This window comes from Palaemon carinicauda, chromosome 30, assembly GCF_036898095.1.
Source record: "Palaemon carinicauda isolate YSFRI2023 chromosome 30, ASM3689809v2, whole genome shotgun sequence".
In the NCBI taxonomy this organism is placed as follows: domain Eukaryota; kingdom Metazoa; phylum Arthropoda; class Malacostraca; order Decapoda; family Palaemonidae; genus Palaemon; species Palaemon carinicauda.
This window is the reverse complement of record NC_090754.1, coordinates 53,551,370-53,557,205: the sequence shown is the minus strand read 5'-3', so window position 1 is coordinate 53,557,205 and position 5,836 is coordinate 53,551,370.

Here is a 5,836-nt window from a genome sequence, read left to right as displayed (position 1 = left end):
AGAGAGAGAGAGAGAGAGAGAGAGAGAGAGAGAGAGACTGTTAGGTATAATCCACGTTGCAAAAGCTGTTCTCAGAGAGAGAGAGGAGAGAGAGAGAGAGAGAGAGAGAGAGAGAGAGAGAGAGAGAGAGAGAGAGAGAGAGAGAGAGAGAGACTGTAAGTTATAAAATAACGTTGCAATAGCTGTTCTCACAGCAGAGAGAGAGAGAGAGAGAGTGAGAGAGAGAGAGAGAGAGAGAGAGAGACTGTTAGGTATAAATCCACGTTGCAAAAGCTGTTCTCACGAGAGAGAGAGAGAGAGAGAGAGAGAGAGAGAGAGAGAGAGAGAGAGAGAGAGAGAGAGAGAGAGAGAGAGAGAGAGGATTTTAACGTTTTTATTTTATACTCCCTAATACGCTTTTCCGAGAAACTCACTGTCACACTCAGATAGTTCTTTAAACTTACCTATTTTAGGGACAAATAATTTACAAAGTTATTTTGAACACAACTAATTTGCATAAGCTTATTTTAAACACAAATCATTTACATAAACTGAACTACGTATCATAGATTATCTAGGTTTACCTATAAGGTACATTAATAATGGCTTTGAGAACGGGAAACTCATTTAAATATCTCTTCCGAGGTTAAATAAATCTGTAATTTTCTTCCATTTAATGAATGGTTTAAATCGCTCATATTGAACCCCAGCTAGATGGTTATGTTTTATCCCATGTTTGTGTGTGTGTGTGTGTGTGTGTGTGTTTGTGAACAGCTTCCTGGCCACAATTTTAATCGTAATGAAACTTGCATGGATTAACTGTTATGTAAAAATCTGCTAATGATTAAATTTTGGAAGGTCAAGGTTATGGTCACGGTCAAGTAAAATGTCCAATTATGTAATCAGTCATAAGTTTGGACATCGTTGTCAGACTTCAAACTTGGTTCATATGGGAGTGTATGAAAATCCACACCAATAGTTACATGTTAAGGTCAAAGGTCAAGTTCACGGTCAAGCAAAATGTCCAATTCACGTAATGAGTCATAAGTTTGGACATCGTTGTCACAGACTTCAAACTTGGTTCATATTTGAGTGTATGAAAATCCACGCCAATTAATACATAAGGTCAAAGATCACGGTCGAGTAAAAGGTCAAGAAATATGCTGCATTGGCAGAGGTCTGCGCTCTACTGAGTGCCCCTTTAGTTATAACTGGATTCTTATTGAAGTGTTCCTTAATGACTCGTGGAAAAGATGTTATATTTTTATTAAGGGGTAAATTTTTTCATATTCTATTTAGGCTTCAGGTTTAGCGAAACATATTTGAATAGGGATACCTTAACGTGGTGAAAAGCTGCACTAGTCAGGGCCACCCATACTAGGTTGGTTTGTTATGAGCGGTCAGACGAAAATTTCCCGCCATCACTAATCCTCAGTGGCCAGCGTGGTGGTGAAAACTGGCCAAACCCCAGACATGAATAAGGACATGTCTGAGGTATTTGTCCTGCAGTGGAATAGAAACGGTTGTTGTTGTTGTTGTTGTTGTTGTTGTTGTTCATTATCTAATATCTTGGGAATATTCATGAACCATATAAAATTATTTAATGGATAAAATCTCAATGCAAATTTTTTTTTTTTTTTTTTTTTTTTTAAGGAAACTTTGGTATAACTCTGGAAGCTATATTCAAATTTCTAACTTACCCTCAAAATCCTGACGTAATCAACATGCCAGTATTTATTAAATTTCATCGAATGTTTCCCTATGGGAAATTTGCTGTCAACAATGCCTCGAATTTAAAATCAGTTGCAAGCGTTGAGATAAACTTTATTTAGTTTTTTGTTCATGCTGAACACTCACACTCCTTTTTGTTCATGCTGAACACTCACACTCCAAGAAATCTTTGTAGGTTTTACGAAAGTTTATTGTCGCAGGAACTTTGAACAAAACACTAAATAATAGGTTATAGGAAACATTAAGAATATGCATTTATTATTATCATACTATATTACTGGCATATATCCTAAAAGATAAAAGCAAAATAAAAGTATTGCATGCAACATAAAAACAGCTTCTATTTGAAAATGGAATTTCCTCTTATATATCGTAACTATTAACAGCCAAATCATGATTATTATGGCAATCTTTCCAACTAGAAAAAAAGCTGTTCCAATTTTGTGAAGTAACCCATGAAATAACGTTTTCTTCGAATGTTTACAGCTTTAGAGAAAACGGTTTTAATTTCCTTGTAGCCATTTCTTGACGCTGCCACACGACACAAAGATATTTATTTGTGTAAATTTTAATCAAAGCAATAGTTTTTTCGACCATTTGAGTTATCAGTATTTAAATTTAAGTAATGAAATCTTTTTAAAGCGTGGTTTTAACTTACTACGTTTTCTAACTCCTGTGGTACCCCTAATTACCCCATTCCGTATCTTACCTCTTCTTGTCACCCGACACATCCATCTCAACATTCTCATCTCTGCCACATCCATCTTCTTCTCTTCTGTCTTCTTTATTGACCACGTCTCCGCTCCATACATCATTGCCGGTCTCACAACTGTTCTGTGTACTTTACCTTTCAACTTAACCCCTATTATTTTCTAGGCTAAGGTAATAGCAAACAAAACAAACTCATTATTACTTTATTTTCGTTCAATTAAGCCCCACTTTGATAAATCAAAAAATTAAACCTCAGTCATATAATAAAGGACAAAATACTCCCACGTAAAAGCCAATCCTGACACAAAGAGTCCTATGCCCCAGAGCATCAGAGGACCCTGGAAGTGAACAGTGGTCAGAGCCAATGGGGAACCATCTTGCTTTGAGGTCGTCATCCTATTGGTTGATTCTTCGGAAGTCAACTGAGACTCTATCATTTGCCTTCGCTTCATTCGTTGGCCCGTTTTCTTTGCGTTGTCTATCCAATCGTTCATCCATTTGTTGTATATTCCTCCCTGAAATAAAAAGAACAAAGATAAATAAAAATAATTAATAATTGATAAGTAAATATTATAAAAATCTAGTCTGAGCCCCCATACTAGGTTGGTTTGCTATGAGCGAGTCCCATCATCATCAATGGCCAGCGTGGTTATGAAAACTGGCCTAACCCCAGACATGAATAAATACATGTCTGTGGCCTTTATCCTTGTTTTTGTTGTTGTTGTTGTTGTTGTTGTTGTTGTTATCTTTTGTCCCTACCATTAACCTCCATGTTGACAACATAGTTATGCTGCACAAATTAGACCTCATTAATGGAATTTCTTCGTTAGTATCTTATTAACAAGACCTCCATGTTGACAACATATCTGTTTTGATGTTACGGTTTTTCTCATATTTATTTCTTCATTTCCTTTCCTCACTGAGCTATTTTTCCCTATTGGAACTCTTTGGCTTATAGCATATTGCTTTTCCAACTAGGGTTATTCTTTATCTCCTTTCCTCACTGGCCTGTTTTTCCCTATTGGAGCTCTTGGGCTTATAGCATCTTGCTTTTCCAACTAGGGTTGTACTTTCTCTCATTTCCTCACTGGGCTATTTTTCCCTATTGGAGTCCTTGGGTTTATAGCATCTTGGTTTTCCCACTAGGATTGTAGCTTAGTTACTACTACTACTACTACTACTACTAATAATAATAATAATAATGATAATAATAATAATAATAATAATAATAAAGAATCCGTATCAATTTAGGCTTTGGTATTCACCAGGGGATTAAATCCTATTAAAAAAAGATCTGTTTTCTTCCTGAAGCATCAGGTTTAATTAAGGAGATTAGATCTCATTAGTTGGGTGATTTCCCCATAAAAGGGGTCCTAAGATAGGATATCTCGTCTCGGAGGAAGGGTAGGATCTCATTACGCTAGCGTCTGTATTCCTACATTGGCATTTTGAAAGAACCTCAAGTGGACGGGGATATGATGTTATTCTCATGGGACAAAAATTCAACTTAACATGGATTCTATAATTATCAATTTTAAGAAAATATTGCTAATAATAGCTCACCTAACTCCATAATTGACCTTGTATAATTCCACATATTAATCATATTTCTATAATTTTCAAAATCACATAGTTTCTCTTTACAAAATTTAGAAAAGAGCATGCATAAATCCCACCAAGTCCACCCGACTCTACTTTAGCCCACCCCGTGCCTCTATCACTGCTTGAAAAATTGGAAAAGGATGTAATAAGAAGAATGGCAGGCGTAGTAAAGATTAGAGAGATGATGAAGGTGTTACGAATGGGATGGTGTGGGGCTCGTGTTGAGGATGGATGGTGGGGAGGGAGTGAGGAGGGCTTAGGAGGAACCTGTTAAGTGGAGAAGATGGAGAGGAATTAGAGGGTGAGATAAGGTGAAGGATGACATGGAGAGAAGAGGTTTGGTGGAAGAGGATGACTTTGATAGAAGGCATTAGAGAGGGTGCATGTAGACAACCGACTTCTTAATGTACGGATAACAGTAAGAAAGAAGAGAGGCTGAGAATTAGATAACGAGATAAGGTGAAGGATGACATGGAGAGAAGAGGTTTTGTGGAAGAGGATGCTTTTGATAGAAGGCACTGGAGAGGGCGCATCAGACAACCGGCCCCTTATTGTACGGATAACAGTAATAGAGAGGAGAGGGAGAGAATTTGATAACGAGATAAGGTGAAGGATGATATGGAGAGGAGAGGTGTGGTGGAAGAGGATGCCTTTGATAGTGGGCACTGGAGAGGGTGCATCAGGTAACCGACCCCTTAATGTACGGATAACAGTAATAGAGAGGAGAGGGAGAGAATTTGATAACGAGATAAGGTGAAGGATGATATGGAGAGGAGAGATTTGTTGGAAGAGGATGCCTTTGATAGAAGGTATTGGAATGGGTGCATCAGGTGACCGACCCCTTAAAGTACGGATTACAGTAAGAAAGAAGAGAGGCAGTAGAGAAGTTTGTTGGAAGGATGACTTTGAAAGAAGGCACTGGAGAGGGTGCATCCGGCAACCGACCCCTTAATGTAGGGATAACGGGGGGGGGGAGAGTAGGCCTACCTCTATAAGTGTCGAGATGACGAAATTGAACAATTCCCTAAACGGAGCGTCAGGGGGCATTGGCCAAGCATTTGGGGTAGACATCAGTCCCTCGCGGCCTATGTAGAATGACGATGTACCATCGGCCTCGGTGTAATGAAGAGCCAGCTGGTGTTGAAGGTACCGCAAGGAGTCCAAATGAGGATATCTTGATAAAGCAAGTCAGGGATTTATTAAGAAAAAAAAGTTGCAGGGAATTAAATTTGATAAATTTACTTACTTTACTTTGATGGCTGCTTTTCCGGTCCCATACGGCAGGAGAACCCCACTCTCTACAGGACCTCCATATTTTTTTTTTCCTTGTTTGTTCAGAGTAATTCAACATTTCATATCACGTATTGTTCATTTACTGTTAAATCGTCACTGTTGTAAGATTTTTAAAATTAGAAAGTCTTCAGTTTCCTCTTGAAAGCCTTAATGTTTTCAATCGTCCGAATGTTTCGTGGGAGCTTATTATATAGTCTCGGGGCCGCATATTTAAAGGCTCTAGAGCCTAAAGTAGACATATATCTAGGTTCCAACGGTTTGAAGCCATCTTTAATTATTCTCGTGTCGACACGATTTGTTGGCTGCGCAATATGTAGCAATTCTCTTAAGTATTTTGGACGACCGGTTCTGATAACTTGGTTCGTTATTGTACATATTTTAAATTCAATTCTCGCTTTAATCGGCAGCCAGAGTATATCGATTAGTATAGGGGTGATCCTTTCTTTAGGTGGGACACCTTTTATCAGTCTTGCTCCTCTGTTTATTATGTTTTATAATTTCTCAAGTTGCACTTTTGGTA